Genomic DNA, 17530 nt, shown 5'->3' on the forward strand with positions numbered 1-17530 from the left:
AGTTTCGACATGGGCCAACAACACGTACTATAAAATATGGTACTAATTATTGCTAGAGTAGGAATTAAAACCAGGAGAAGAAAAAAAAATTAAAATGAATTAAACTTAAACGGATGGCAACCTACTACGAAAATAGACTAGTAAAAAACTGAGCACTTTCTAATAGGAAATTTAATTAAAATTCTGAGAAACAAACAAATAGAAAACGATTTGTTATAACTGAAATAACTTAAACGAATTGTTGATCAAATATACAACCCTAGAAATGGTATCAGCAGATTTGATACGTATTGAAGTTATATTGCAGATTTATGGGTTGATTTAAGTATAAGCTTCGAAACTATCCAGAATTTTTTTGTCATTTTAAAACAATATTGCTATATTTTCATTTCTCTATTAATGCGCTCTTCTAAAGTTATTTTAAAACATTGAACATACATATGATGACGTGTCAAATTTATCGAAAAAATCGAATTATTAATGATTATTATTATGAATTATTAAATAATTATGAATTAGTTCGACTTCCCATGTATGCCTGTAATAAAAATCGTGTTTGTCGATAATCGATTATTAATTATATTCAGCAATAAAAACACATTATACTAAGTACTGATCATTTAATATTTTTTTAGCTTTATTTGAAAACACTTGTGCTTCTCAAGAGAGCAGAAAACTTACTTTGTCAATGCATATGAAATTTGATTTTGAAGAACCAGTGCGATTTTATAGTTTATTATAGTTACTTGTTATTTAGAAAATTTATTAAGAATAATAAATGGAGTACATATTTGCAAAAAATCTATCTAAACCCCCACAGACTCTTAAAATAATTTCCAAAAAAAGTTCCAAAGAGCCATTTCCGTTGTAGTTTTCCCCACACAATTCTTCCTTACTCCACAAGTCTGCACCTAAAATGACTATTTGTTCCGAGTAAATTTTGTGTTCTTTGCAATTTTTTGGCAATAAATATACACAAATCCACATTTGTCTTTAGTGAGTGTCTTCTAAAAGCCAAATAACCGTCGACGCTTTTACGCCTTTCAAAGTGTTTTGCCATTTTTCTTCACAGACTTATGAGCTTACCAACAAATAAATATTGTTCAGTGTATGTAGTTCTTTAAATTTATATATACATATGTATATAAATATATAGTTGCTATGTGTGTTTGCTTTACTTAATATATTGGATGTAATGTATGTTTGTTTTAGTCGTAAACAATAGTGAAAACCATGTAAGTAATTTAAGATAAATGGTGTAGACCAATACAGACGCATACTCATTGTATACACATTCTCTTTGTATTTTAGAGTCAAAAGATTTATTGTTTTTTCTTCAACTATTTATAAAACATAGAATGAAATTTAAAATCAGTTGAACTACAGCATGAACTACACTCATATTATCGGTATAAATTAGACCAAATTCCACACTCTTGATACGTCTAAGAAATTTTAAGCTCAGTCTCGCTTGATTCGAGCCACCAGAGTGATCCAATATTTCATTGCTTTCAGCATTGATTTTCCGTAGGGATTATTTTTTCATTTCGAAATATAGACAAGCCTATTATTATTAACTGTCACTATAAATATCTTACTGACGTTATCTAACTTTAAATATTATCTATAAAGCGTTTCGTACATTAATTATTAATAAGCACATTTTGTAATTTTTTTGCTGAGCAAATCAATTATTTATACATAAAGATTGATAAAATCATAGATTATAGAGACCGAAAATGTTAATGTGTTGAAATTAGTTAAGGGACCACTGTAGAGTGCGTGATTACCACGCGGTGGGTCGTGGGCTGAAACGTTGATTTAAAATAATACATTAAGTATATTACAACAAGGAAACACTTTTTCCAGTAGTTTAGAGTATGTTCTTGATTATATTCAATAGTATAATATTATACTTACTACTACTACTTTTGTAAAACATCTTAATTTCTAGATGTGTCCGTTTGTTGGACAAAGTCTTTCATTATTAAGATCATAGACATTTATTAAGATCATGATGATCTTATTAAAATGAGTAAATGCGATTTTGTGTAAAGTTGGAAGAATTTATTTCCTCTTCTCATTCAAAGTCATACTTAAATTTTCTTTTTATCTCATACGCCACTTTCTTGCACTGCGCCCGATACCACACCTGTCTATTAGTATCTACGTAAATATGTAGACATTTATCAAAGAAGCAACGTAGTTCACATGCACTTACTAATCAAACAAGTGATAAGCTTCTGTTTAAATGTATTTACAAACATACATATGTATAAGTATGCACGTATCTTGGCTTTTCTTCAACTATAAGCAATTAGCATGTTCATATCAAAAGCTTGTGCTACCCTAGACCTCTTCGAGTGACGCGCTTTCGTTGTTTACTGTTAGTTTCTGGTTTTCCACAAGGTATCGCAGTGATAATGTGTGACGTCATGAATTTGGGAATTTGTTTTTGGTACAGAGAGATAAACCTCATTGGCCTCAACCGCTGCTAATTTGTAGAAAGTGCTAATGGAATGGTTTGACTGGTTGACATTTGCTATTACATTCATTAACCTTCTATGTATACTGCTGTTATTGCATCTAAGTATGTACATATATCTGACAGTACATATGTAATGAAAAATATAAATGCTAATTTTTTTTTTATTCTAGAATATTTAATAACTTCTGGTTTTTGTTGGCTCTTTGGTTGAGATTGCAATTTGACAGATGTTTGCCTTGATTTATGTATGCTATGTATTGTATGTGTGTGTGTTTGTACAAGTTCTTAAATGCATGTGTGAGTCATGTATAGCAATCGTTGTTAGGCTCTTTTATTATTATTTACATGCAAAAGTGAAGGTATGTGTTCGCATCTAAGATTTCTGATGAGTTTTCTTGGCGCGTAAGAAGAATTGTTTGGCTCCAGTGCAAAAATTGTGTGACGTCTTGCTTCTTGTCACGCCCATTTTATGGAAATTGCTTAATATAAAAAGTAGACCTTTAAATTTCATTTCATGATATGTTATAACCGCAGACATTGTGAGTAAAGAAAGGAATTGCAAATTTTCAGAATCTAGAATTTGATGATGATTCAGTTAATCCATTTTAATTTTATTCACTTTTTTTAAATTGTAATTTAAATAACTTAATTTTTATTTTATTACGATGCATCAAAAATAAAGGAGTGCATCAAAAATTAGGCCAGAGTCCTAAGGAATGCAAACGTTTGAGAATTTATTCTGGGGGTAAGGAAGCAGCAATCGAGTTTCTTCTTTTAGGGCTTTATCAGACGTCTACATATTTAAGGGTATAAAAATGATGAAGAAGAATGACACCTACTGGATCAATCTTCCGAATCACATATATCTAGTCGGTGATTTTAGGAACCCTGTCATCTACAGGACATGTGTGTACTATGAACCTAGTTTTACAATATATTTTTGCAAAATGGCGTCATTGTATAAAATAATTTAATTTTTTGACCGAAAAAATAGTCTTAAATTGTTTATAAAAATTCCAATAAGCTGAACTGCCGCTGCCGCTCTTGGCTTTGAAGTGTGCCGACTAGGTTAATCTCCCGTCAAGGGTTAAACTAAGATATTTAACGTTTCGATCTGATGACAGTGCGTGCCAATTAATCTAACTGAAGAACATTTTTTGTTTTTGAAAGAAGGTTATGTCAGTGGACTTAGCTTTGCTGGCCTCCAGTATAGCTTTTATAGCCAAAGTTCGACGCTTGTCAGTTGTCAAGAAAGATCTAAGAAATTGAACTTATCTTTAAATATAAAATTATTCTTTATGTGTGTATGTCAATGGCTGGACCGAATTGAATGAAATTGTTGTGTGTCTTCAGCTGGATTAGAGAATGGTTTGTAGTCACCATTTGGTCCAATATATATATTTAGATGGTGCCATTGCTACTGTCTAGAAACCGCCTAAAGGTATATACAATTGTTTTTGATTGGAAACTGTCTTATAATTGGATGTCGGTCGGTGTTCCAAATCTTCAATCCAATTATATATTAATTCCAATATTTTATTATGTGTTTCATTTCATACTTTGTTTAATATCCTAATAGCTAGAAATGAACGTCTATCGAATTCGCTAGTCTCATATCAAATAAAAATTTTATTTTTTGCTTTAGCCTATTAGCTTATCTGAGGTTATTACTTGGTATATTAGTTAGTAACGATAAGGTTATAGTGTATCTTTTCTTCTTTTTTATACCTATTTAAACTTTTCTTTATTTGTACAGTTTTCCAACTGTGTTTCGGTACTGAGTTCAGTTATTTATTTAATTTTCAAGTAGTTAGGACCATTTGTCTGTTGTAAAAATATTGTTGCATAGTTGCAGGCGCTGTAGACAGTTTAACGACGCTGTTTAATTGTCAACTAGCAGCTTCGCGGCACGTGAAGTAGTTCAAAGTAATTTCACACTCGCTGCGTTTTGCGCGAATTTTATGTTTTAAAACTTTAAATTAAAAGATTTACTTTATAGTGTTGCCAGTTTGCGGCGTGGCTGAGAGTCATTCCGCCGAAACACCAACACCGCTAACTCTTGTTAATACAGTTGTGGTTGCAGTACATCAAGATTTAAACATGTGCAGCTCAACTGCGGCTCCAGCAGTAGCTTCACGTTCGGTCTTCCAGTGTGTTTGTGCTCCCAGCGTATGCGTATATGTAATTCGCATTCAAATTTATTAGCTCATTTTTACAAATTGTGTGTGGCATTTAAAGTGATGTTGCAAGTGGCAAACTGCTGGCCGTTTAAAAAATGCTCGCTGCGTGCCCAGAAGTTATGACGGGCGAACTCAGAAGTCCGGCTAACAACGCTTGCTGCTTACCTCGCAACTCATAGTTTATTTTGTTCGCTTTTCGCTCGCTCTTCCATTTCACTGTTTGTGTGTTTGTCTGTTCGTGTTCGTGCCCACAGGGATGACTTTAAACCGGAGTTATGAGATTTCGACTATTTTACCATGGGGTCGTCTTGTTGTTGCTCTGCGGTTTCCACCATTCCCGTTAATTTTTCGCTTTTCACATTTATCACAATTAACATGACCAAATTATCACTGGTTAAAAAAAAAAATCATGAGAATGAGGAAAACGACTATGAGACAGTGAGGTGTGCAAGGATACTGCTTTAATATATATTTGTACATATAGAAAATAAGAGCCAAGGCGTAAAGTCATATTGTGGGTGGTAGGTCTATCTCGTTGTCCACGCACTCTTTTTTCATAGTTTTCTCCCACTCTGTGACCATGCCGCGCTCTTCTTCATACAACTCACTCTTAGCTGCCTGCAGTCGTGCACCTTCATCGGCGTTTTTGTACTACAAACGAAAATCCGTGTAACACAATCGTCGCCTCTGCTGGTGCTGCTCCTCATGGCGGACAGTTGCAATATTAAGTTGTGAAATAATAAAATACTTCGTTATCCATTGACAGCCAGCGCGACGTTGAAGCGTGTATTGTCATTTTGTTTGCTCTTTGTTTGAGTTGAGGTTGCTGAGGTGAGCCACTTTTTTGTGCTGAAGTTTAACTGAACTACTGGTCTGTAGGAAATACAGCGACGCTGCAAATGCAATGCAAGCGACAATATCAGCATAAATTCTAGTTTTAGTGGAAACTATTATTGTCAATTGAAATTTCAATTCAGCGATTTGTATAGTTTCCTTTTTATATAAAATGAAACAAGCACAGTAAGATCCCGCTTCACGCTGGTTCGGTTTAGCGCTCTTTTATTTGAAGGCGCATTACTTGCGGCGAACATTTAAACAGATGTTTGAAAAAAAACATAGAAGAAAAGCAACAATAATAGTATTTTGGAAAAACTGCAATATCTTGAATGCTGTAGAAAACATTAACCTTTCTTGAAATGATATAACAAAAAGATCTGTGAAAGCAGTTTGGAAGAATATTTGGACAGTGATTTCGAAGAAGAGCATAAAGAACATTCGGTGGCGGTTGTAAAGTGGATTTTCACCCACTATAACTGATTTTTTTTTACCAATTTATTGAAAATGATTCACATTTTGACAGCTTCAAAAAATAGACGGGGTGTTTTAAAAAACATGATTTTTAAATTTCATACCTAACAAATTTTCTATCCATCTCTTCTTAACTCATGTTAAGATAGCCTCGTTTAGCGCTGTTTCGAATTATGCTCTACTTTGATGGAACGTATTATTTTACTGTAGTAGCTTTAATTCGTAAAATAAAAAATAGAAAGCAACGATTATACATACCACTTTATTCAGATATTTACATACATTCTGTGACAGACTGATATACACTAGTCGGTATAATTATTTTGACATAGACCTCTGTTTCTTTATCAGAAAATAATTATTGGTTATATTTACATATTGTTGTTAGTTATAATGTTAAATTATAAATATGAGAATTTTTCATTTTACAATTTTTATTTAGAATTACTTTTTTAATTAAAACTGAAATTAATAAAATTCATTAGGTGGCATAAGTATTTTGACAACATATTCTATAATAACTAAATATAATACAGTTGATCTCCTTTTTGCACGGTTAACTGGGACAGTAAATTACTAGTGCAAAAAAAAAATCAAATTTTTGTATAAAACTCACTATTGGGAAAAAATAGAAAACGTGTAAAAAAACTCTAATTTTACATTAAAGTCTATCTATTCGTACAGTGAGAATTTACACTTTTGTTGTTGACCTTTCTGGTATTATATGTATGTATATATTACTGTTAGAAGGAACAAACAATGTTCGTCAATGTTCCGTCATTAATCGCTCTGTCTTCTTTTTTCTTACTTCTTCATACAGCTTCATTTATTTGTTTACGTATTGAAATTGCTGCAACCTTTTCACTGTATTTGTGACGTATTGACGTATGGAATTTTGATTTTATTGCAAAAAAGTATACAATTAAAATAAAACAAGTAAGGAAGTTCGGGTGTAACCGAACATTTTATACTCTCGCAATTTATTTATTTAACTTTCCTTATATTATATAATACTCAATTCGACCCACATATTCGTCATATATATTGTATAAAGTCCATTGAAAGTTGGAAACCATAATATTAGGATAGAAGCACCGAGGTCCTCGTGTTCGATATATGGGGCCTTAAAAACCTATGGTCCGATTTCGGCGATTTTTAGAATGGGACTGCCACACTATTAACATAGTATTTGTTACTTTATATATTGTAATGTAAACGATTCAGATCGTCTTCAAAGTTCTGGTATATAGGAAGTAGGCGTGGTTGCGAAGCGATTTGGCCTATTTTCACAACATGTCATTGGGATGTAAGGAAACAATTACAAACCAAGTTTCATTGAAATCGGTCGAGTGGTTCCTGAGATATGGTTTTTGGCCCATAAGTGGGCGACGCCTCGCCCATTTTCCATTTTGTAAAAAAATCTGAGTTCAGCTTTCATCTGCCATTTCTTATGTGAAATTTAGTGTTTCTGACGTTTTTCGTTAATGAGTTAACCTACTTTTAGTAATTTTCAACCTAACTTTTGTATGGGAGGTGGGCGTGGTTATAATCCGATTTCTTTCATTTTTGGACTGTATTAAGAAGTGGCTAAAAAAAACGACTGCAGAAAGTTTGGTTTATATAGCTCTATTGGTGTGCGAGATATGTACAAAAAACTTAGTAGGGGGCGGGGCCACGCCCACTTCCCCAAAAAAATTGCATCCAAATATGCCTCTTCATAGTGCGATCCTTCATACCATTTTATTTCCATAGCTTTATTTATGGCTTAGTTATGGCGCTTTATGTGTTTTCGGTTTTCGCCATTTTGTGGGCGTGGCAGTGGTCTGATTTTGCTCATTTTCGGAAGCAACCTTCCTATGGTGCCAAGAAATAAGTGTGCCAAGTTTCATCAAGATATTTTAATTTTTACTCAAGTTACAGCTTGCACAGACGGACGGACGGACGGACGGACAGACAGACATTCGGATTTAAACTCCACTCTTCACCCTGATCACTTTGTTATATATAACCCTATATCTAACTCGTTTAGTTTTGGGTGTTACAAACAACCGTTATGTGAACAAAACTATAATACTCTCTTTAGCAACATTTGTTGTGAGAGTATAAAAACCGTGTAAAAAAGTAAAACCGTGTAAAAATGGTAACTGGGAAGTGTTCAAAAACACCGTGTAAAAAGGAGATCAACTGTAGTATGTTTTGTAAATTTGATTTCAACTTAAAATTATTCAAAAATATATACTTCCTTCGTATCTTTAATCCTTTAGAGCAATGCCATTCCACTCCTTCGTAACCTCCCTGATTGTTTCTTATTTCGTCCTGACGGTTGCCAACGGTTCTATTTCGCTCATGACCCTGTGGCGGCCAATCTAATGTTTCCAACCCAACTTCTTTCAGAAATGTGGTAATAAGTTTCGCCTTATGGCAAGGAGTTATTCTGTTGGAGAATAAATACTTCTTCGATCAATCTCTGGCCGGAGGAAAACGAAAATCTTGTAATGTTTTTAAATATTAATTATGCCGACTGGAAGAAAAAAGCATACTTGGAAATTGTATTACTTTGTTCGAATGGGAGGTCATATACCATATTTTCTAGATACCAGTTAGACTGAATGTTTAAAATCAAAAATTCTAATCTTTAATTTGATATTGATCTTATTAAGCGAAAATTACAAATATTCTTAATTGAGATTATAATTGCATGAGGTACAATATTTATTAAGTATGCAGGCATGTTTTATAAATTTGCTTGATATTTATCTGAAGGGCTATCAATGAAAAATGAAAGGCCTGCGACAACTCGTGATAATATTTGGAAAATTCTCTATGAAATCGTTAAAGTAATTGCAAGCAAAACTTAGTTTCTAACTTGTTTCTTAAAATCACATTAATAACACTAATTTCGGATTTTATTATAATATTCCGCTGTCAATAAAACATTTCTCACAGGGATCCTCACTTATTTTTATGGCACCAAGTCTGTAGAAAGTACCGAAAAATTGTGAAGTAAAACAAAGAAACCACAATTGCTGATGAAATATTTAGCAGCAGTTAAAAAGTTAAAAGTTCTCTCATTCAAACCAAAACTGTTTGACAACAGCAGTAGACTGTTTTGTTCCGTTTGATGCCTCATTGTTCCACATACAGGAGCGCAAAGCGCCGGAAAGTACAAGCAGCGCAAAAAAACACGGGGAGCACAGTGGCACTTCATTAAGCATTTAAAACGCTTACCTGCTGTCAGAGATGTCAAAGCGACAATTGGTGTATGCGTAACGCACAACGGCACATTTATGCATACAGAAATATCTACTACTATTTATTTTACGACGGCACAATTGACAAGTCCATGTCCATTCAATTTAACCAAACACGAATTGGAGGTGTGTTAAAACTAGCAACTTAATGCCCTCCATCTCCCCCGTGAGCTCATCGCCGATCCTTTGGAGGAAATGACAAATTAGTCGTGTAATAAAATAAAAAGAGCCAACCGGCAACGGCAACTATTATTGCTGTTGTGAAAAGTTGTTGGCAATTTGTATTATTGTGTTATGACATTGTTACTGTTGTTGTTGTTGGCAGTCAAGTTTTTTATGGTGCAAACTTCATAAATACCATATTGCCACAATAAAAGAGGCACAAACACACTCACAACCACACACGTGTGTAACAAAGTGGTTGAGGTGGAAGGAGAGAGGAAGAGCAGGAGAGATCACGCACACGCACGCGCACGCTCATTTGTTCAGTTGCTGGTCTGCCGTGTTGGGTAATAAATATCACGTATACGCCCTGACTGCTTGGCAGTGATTATCGACGCTACTTTAGTGGTTGCTTGTTTATTGAAATCAGTCGTACTTCAATTTGGCATCATTGAGACACACACTGAGACACATACATACGTACATAAATACAGATGTATATGAATTGTATGCAAGCAAATAAATTACATTTTTAGTTTAAGTGCAGTTTTTGAAATTCATCCATTTGCTCCCCCCTTCGGCCAAAGCGCGCTGCGTGCGGACCCAACGCAATGAATACCAGCCATAAAAATTGATTTGATATATTAGTTTTACTAACGTGCCATCAACGCAACAACAACAACAAATAGAACAAACATAAAAATAAAATTCGAAGCCTCCACTCGCGCTGCTTTTTAGTGGCTTTGTTGTCTTTGCTGTGACCGTGTCACAGTAAGTAGCTGCCACTAAATTACACTTGGCCACAAGTTAGTTGCAAGTCTTGCCTCTGCCTACCTACCTACCGCCTTTATTCCATATAAATGATTATTATTTTTTGTTGCTTGACGTTTTAATAAACTTTGCCGTTCACTTTGCTGTTTTGTTGTTGTGGCAGTGGAAAGCGTCGAGGAATGGGTTGCTTTAAGTGCAAGAAGTAATTATTCATCGGTTGGTATTGGCTGTTTTGCGCTGCAAAAGTTGTTAACTCACAAGAGAAGTCGTAAAATTGCAAATGATTTGGTTTTTGGTGTGACGCTGAAGGCTATTTAGTGCTGCTAGCTAGCAGCATTATATTGCTCTAGAATTAATGTGAAACCCATTTTTATATGTAAACAGCAGAATAATGTTGGAGCTATAAATTTACTGAGCCATAATATATACTGTAACAAACGTAATTATTGTATTATTGTTAATAATGAAATCAAATAGTTGGTTAGTTTTGCTCATAAATAACGATGGGTGCGATGGGTGTTCTGTAACTGGTTATTCACCAAGTAGTCCCTAGTTAGCAATATAGAGAGATAAAGAGATAATCATATTTGTATTAATTTCCTTTGCTCTATTTTTGTCAAACTTATGTTTATATTTGTCACAATTAAGTGAATTTTCTCGAAATAAAAGAAAAAGTGTTGAAATCTTCTGTTTGTGTTAACTACATACCTGCTTGTTGGGGTACTTTAATGGAACACATAACTTTTTGACTGGTTACACATAATTTCGAAATGTATCTCAAAATCATTAGCATATTTATTGATGACTGCTGATCAGGTGTTCCAAAAATATGTGAAATTAACATTACTACTTGCGCATATTAATTGTGGAATTATTCTTAGCTGTACGCTCCACGCTTGCTTATGCAACATCAGAAGAAGATGGAAGAGGGATTACCTTGGCCATTGTTAATGAGGTACCTGTCGGTAGGTATAGAATGTTAGGGGTAGAGACTCCAAAATTCAGAAACTCAACATGGATACAAAACTTGGGATATCAGTCCAAAGTTCAGTGGGTGGCGAGGCTGGTTATCTATATAAGGTACAACATTATACAAGTTGTGTCAGCAGCGGCCACACCACCACTACAACGGAAGCACGTTGCAGTTTGTAATACTACTGCCAAGCTAGTCCACAGTAATCACAGAAAAAGAATGAGAATCTCTTCGTTCTCCTGAGCTATCGATAGACAGTTTCAATTCTGGCAACAAGAGAGCATCGACAACGTCCAAAGCAGCAGCGGCAGACAGTGAGATTGTGGAGCGACACTTGATTGTCAGGTCCGCTGGGGCAGATGTCATAATGGATATGAAGCTGTTAAAAGCCTCACGAAAGCGATGCTGAACTAAGAGCGCCCATGCCAACATTTGATTGACCGTAGTGGCTTAGCGGGGTCAAAATCCAAAATTTAAGGATTAACCCTCGCTGACATGGGTGAAGGAAGCTATCAAAACGCTTAGATGATGTTACTAGTATTGATAATATTTAATCTTCTGGAATTTCAATATTTTTTTGAAAATTTTCTTGCTTCCATCTTTCATTATTAAAGTTTGTTAGATTAGTGCATACTCGTATAATATTAATCATATTGAATATTATTTGTCCACTTATTAACGCACGAATATATTTCAAACAATCTACAAAATTTTCACTTTATTTGTATTTATACTTTAAAGTTAATAAAAAAAAGTTTAAATTTTGTATGTAATTAATTTAATCTCGTCGTTACTGCATCGTCAGAAAAGATTATCAAAATAATATTTAAGAATGCTGAAGAGTTGGAGTTGATATATGTATATAATATCAGCCTTATTCTGTGCACTTTACAAGTTCAACATGTTTCTAAATTAATAAAAATTTGAAATTTATCGAGCATTTCGTATTTCGTCTAAAATAAAAAGCTCTTTTTGATAAATTGTTAAGAAGCCAAATGCTCTTGACAGTTCTTTACAAATAAAATATCTGGATGAAGTGATAGGCTCTGACGACCGAGTAAAGGTAGATAGATAGCAAGAATCGGATAGACTGAGAACCGGTTAATCTTAAACCAAACTTATCCATGAAGCCACAATAAAAAAAGCTCGATGAAAACAAACACCTTTAGCATGAAAAATAAGTCCAGATTCGGAGCAGGGAATATTTGCGCACTCTCAGAAACTTCACATCTAGCCCAGGAGCAAAGGATTGAAGTTAAAGTATTAACTGTGTATGTATGTGATTGGCGTTGCAACCGTTTAGCCGGTTATAGCCGAATCGACGATAGTGCGCCACCTCTCTCTCTCCTTCGCAGTTCGGCGCCAGTTGGAGATCCCAGGTCGCTCTCCACCTGGTCCCTCCAACGGAGTGGAGGCCTTCCTCTTCCTCGGCTTCCTCCGGCGGGTACTGCATCGAACACTTTTAGGGCTGGAGTGTTTTCGTCCATTCGGACAACATGACCTAGCCAGCGTAGCCGCTGTCTTTTTATTCGCTGAACTATGTCAATGTCGTCGTATAACTCGTACAGCTCATCGTTATATCGTCTGCGGTATTCGCCATTGCCAATGTTCTGAGGACCATAAATCTTGCGCAAAATTTTCCTCTCGAAAACTCCTAGTGTCGTCTATTCTGATGTTGACATCGTCCAAGCTTCTGCACCATACATCAGGACGGGAATGATAAGCGACTTGTAGAGCTTGATTTTGGTTCGTAGAGGTCCGGAGAGGTCTCGGAGAGGTCCTTGAGGAGCTTTTGGTGTTGCTCAACGTCAATTTACACAGCCGTATTAGTTTTGCGGGGATACCAAATTCAGACATCGCGGCGTAAAGGCAGCTCCTTTTCGTGCTGTCGAAAGCAGCTTTAAAATTGACAAAAAGGTGGTGTGTGTCGATCCTCTTTTCACGGGTCTTCTCCAAGATTTGGCGCATGGTAAATATCTGGTCAGTTGTCGATTTTCCAGGTCTAAAGCCATACTGATAAGGTCCAATCAGTTTGTTGACGGTGGGCTTTAGTCTTTCACACAGTACGCTCGATAGAACCTTGTATGCGATATTTAGGAGGCTGATCCCACGGTAATTGGCACAGATTGTGGGATCTCCCTTTTTATGGATTGGGCAGAGCACACTGAGATTCCAATCGTCAGGCATGCTTTCTTCCGACCATATTCTACAAAGAAGCTGATGCATGCACCTTATCAGTTCTTCGCCGCCGTATTTGAATAGTTCTGCCGGTAATCTATCGGCCCCCGCCGCTTTGTTGTTCTTCAAGCGGGTAATTGCTATTCGAATTTCTTCATGGTCGGGTAATGGTACATCTGTTCCATCGTCATCGATTGGGGGATCGGGTTCGCCATCTCCTAGTGTTGTACTCTCACTGCCGTTCAGCAGGTCGGAGAAGTGTTCCCTCCATAATTCCAGTATGCCCTGGACATCGGTTACCAGATTACCACCTTGGTCTCTACATGAGGATGCTCCGGTCTTGAAACCTTCGTTAAGTCGCTTCATTTTTTCATAAAATTTTCGAGAATTACCTCTGTCTGCCAGCTTCTCAAGCTCTTCGTATTCACGCATTTCGGCCTCTTTCTTTTTTTGTCTGCAGATGCGTCTCGCTTCCCTCTTCAGATCTCGGTACCTATCCCATACCGCACGTGTTGTGGTCGTTTGCAACGTTGCGAGGTAGGCAGTCTGTTTTCTCTCCGCTGCGAGACGGCACTCCTCATCGTACCAGCTTGTTTTTTGTCGTTGCCGAAAACCAATTGTTTCGGCTGCAGCAGTACGCAGTGAGTTTGAGATGCCGTTCCACAGTTCCCTTATACCGAGATGCTGATGAGTGCTCTCAGAGAGCAGGAGTGCAAGTCGAGTAGAGTATTTCGTGGCTGTCTGTTGCGATTGCAGCTTTTCGACGTCGAACCTTCCTTGTGTTTGTTGACGGGCATTCTTTGCTGCACAGAGGCGGGTGCGTATCTTCGCTGCGACCAGATAATGGTCCGAGTCTATATTTGGACCTCGGAGCGTACGCACGTCTAAAACACAGGAGACATGTCTTTCGTCGATCACAACGTGATCGATTTGGTTCCGCGTGTTTCGATCAGGAGACAGCCAAGTAGCTTGATGTATTTTCTTATGCTGGAATCTAGTACTACAGACGATCATATTTCGGGCCCCAGCGAAGTCGATCAGCCTCAGGCCGTTTGGCGATGTTTCGTCATGGAGGCTGAATTTTCCGACTGTTGTGCCAAAGACACCTTCTTTACCCGCCCTGGCGTTAAAATCGCCAAGCACGACTTTAACATCGTGGCGGGGGCAGCGCTCATAGGTGCGTTCTAGGCGCTCATAGAAAGCATCTTTGGTCACATCGTCCTTCTCTTCCGTTGGGGCGTGGGCGCAAATCAGCGATATGTTGAAGAACCTCGCTTTGATGCGGATTGTGGCTAGACGTTCATCGACCGGGGTGAATGCCAGGACTCTGCGACGGAGTCTCGCTCCCACCACAAATCCAACACCAAATTTGCGCTCCTTTATATGGCCGATGTAGTAGATGTCACAAGGACCCACCTTCTTCCGTCCTTGTCCCGTCCATCGCACTTCTTGGATGGCGGTGATGTCACCATTTGGTCGTATGAGGACATCAACCAGCTGGGCAGAGGTACTTTTCCAATTAAGGGTCCGGACATTCCAAGTGCATGCCCTTAAATCATAGTCCTTTAAACGTTTGCAGGGGTCGTCATCAAAAGGGGGGTGTCTCATCCGAGGCTTTCGTCGATTTTTCATTGGTACTTCGTTTTTATGTGGTGGGTCCCAAGCCCTACGCACAACCGCATAAGCGGGCTTCGCCTTCTCACTTTAGCTCGCCTTCAAACGGATGTCTGTTGGCTACCCAGAGGATACTTGGTCTAAAACCGGAAGTCGTGAGCTGCTTGAATCATGTGGAGAAGAATTGTTTCTGGCCACTCCCAAGTGAATGACAATCAAAAACTTTCCTCACTTGCGTGAACTTCTACACATGATCCCATCCTCCGTTATAGAATATTTCAATTAAATTTTTCAATTCAATTCGAATATAATGGGACAGAAATCAGCTGTTTCTGTTTACATTATTTTGTTTCCCATACGTGTGGGAAAAGCTATGCGTACTGAAGCTTTTTATTTTATTAAAATTCTCACAGAATACCAAAAAATTTCTTACTTGATAAAATTCTGAATAAATTTTAAATTTTGTATTTTGTCAAGTGCACAGAATAGGGATGTATAAATGTATGGGTGATTCTACGATAAGAGGTTTCAATTGCATAGAGAAAACGGCCAAAGAAAGATTTTGGATTTTTTTCATAAACATCTATATTATGATTTTTGTCCTTTTTATTTTTCTTCTCACGTAAGGGCAAGTCACTTAATACATATTTTATTACTTTTTCGGCGACCAGGGTAAATACATCGGCCAGGGGAGAGACGTAAAGTTTATGGTAGATAATTATTTTACCAAAAGCAAAAAATTAATTTAAAATAGTATTACAAATTAAAGGTACTCTCTTTCCTAGATGAATAAACCCTAAAATTAAAATAACAAATCACTAAATTCACTCTTTATCATAAATAAACGAAAAAAATATTAAATTTAAATTCTTAAGATCTTTCAAAAACTTATATTTATATATACATACATACATGTATGTTTTGGTGTATGCACCCCTTATACGATTATAGGCGAATCTATTTGAACGCGCTAGTCATCTTTTGTTTTTGCTGTTTGGCGCGAATTGGAAATACCAATAGATACCAGGTCACTTTTAACCTGGTTTTTCCTACGGAATGGAGGGCTTACTGTTCCTCTGCTTCCACCAGTGGGTACTACATCGAACACTTTCCAAGCTGAAGCGCTTTCGTCATTCGAACAACATGACCTAGCCAGCGTAGCCTCTGTCTTTTTATTCGCTGAACTCCATATGTCAGTGTCGTCGTATAGCTCATCGTCATCGGCATCATCGGCATCATCTGCGGCATTCGCCGTTGTCAATGTTCAAAGGACCATAAATCTTCTACAAAACTTTTTTCTCGAATACTCCTAGTGTTGACATCGTCTATGCTTCTGCACCATAAAGCAGAACGGGGATGATAGGGGACTTGTAGACTTTGGTTTTGGTTCATCGAGAGAGGAAATGTCCACTCAGTCCAAACTAGCATCTCTTGGTAAGAGCGATTCTGCGTAGGATTCCGAGGCTAATATTTTTGGTTTTGTTGATGCTGGTGATGGCTGGAGGTGGGAAAGGGCCCATGTTCAGAAGTTCACGCAAGAAAGTATCAAGACACAAGCAGCTCACGACTTCCGGTCCGGGTGTCATGATGAATAGTATCTCCCCTGGTCTCTAACTCTCTCCCCTGGCAGTTATTTTGCCAGGGTAAATACGGCAGGGGAGAGATGTTTTCATGAATAATTTAATTGTTTTAATTGACTGAATTACTTTTTTGGTTAATTATTTATTTGACTTTAATTATCACAGTATTAGGACAATAAAGGCAAATACATTAAATTAATAGTATACGTTATATGAATTTCCAGGGGCGAGACAAAATCAGTTATCGAATCCAGTACACCGCACGATCAGGGCGCAATAACTAAAAAACTACAGTGGTCAAACGGATTTCGCGATTAGTATTGTTAACTTCAGAAAAAACTAAAATTTCAAAATGCTTACCAAATAAAAGTTGGTTCTAAATTAAGTTATCTCTCGGCTAATTGAACGCTTAATCGCCGAATACATTCTGTTAGCCCATTATATTAGTTTGGTTAGACAAATTACATTACTGCACACATATGTACATATGTACTTGTACAAATATCTATTTTTCTTAAACAGTTTGTTTATCATTAGGTAAGAGAGTGTGGACTTCGTCTATGCTCCAGCTCAAATGTAATAAATGATGATATGGCATACATGTGTTTGCATGTATGTATCAACACAAAGTGAAAGTTAATATTCTGAGCAATAAATCAAATTTAATATACTCACGTATGAATAATATTTACACCTGACTTGTGACTTATGGTGAGTATTTGGGAGATTAGTGTCAAGTTGCTGGAGCGCCTTTCTCTCTATGTAAAATGTAGCGAAATCAGCTTGCCGCACTCGAAACGTTTACGAAGGAAGCACAATGCAAAAGTTGACTTATGATACTTCGCCGTCATTTATTTAGCATTTGGTTTGCATTTCATGCACCCTCGGCACCCGCTCCGAAATAATGCTGAGCCATGGTTAAATAGAAATAATGCCCCTTCAGCGTCATTAATGTGCGCATTTTCCAAGTGAGTGCCTCACGTCCGGCCATCGTTCGTTGCGCCTCTAAGTGTGTCTTAATGCAA

At 36.8% G+C, this 17530-nt stretch overlaps 1 protein-coding gene across 3 annotated transcripts in view; it reads left to right on the forward strand.

Moving 5' to 3' along the window:
* Nucleotides 1-17530, forward strand: part of LOC105216879 (uncharacterized) — a 68436-nt gene that overhangs the window by 15639 nt on the left and 35267 nt on the right. The gene's annotated exons all lie outside the window — the stretch shown is intronic.

Source organism: Zeugodacus cucurbitae, chromosome 6 (genome assembly GCF_028554725.1).
Source record: "Zeugodacus cucurbitae isolate PBARC_wt_2022May chromosome 6, idZeuCucr1.2, whole genome shotgun sequence".
NCBI classification, from domain to species: Eukaryota; Metazoa; Arthropoda; class Insecta; order Diptera; family Tephritidae; genus Zeugodacus; species Zeugodacus cucurbitae.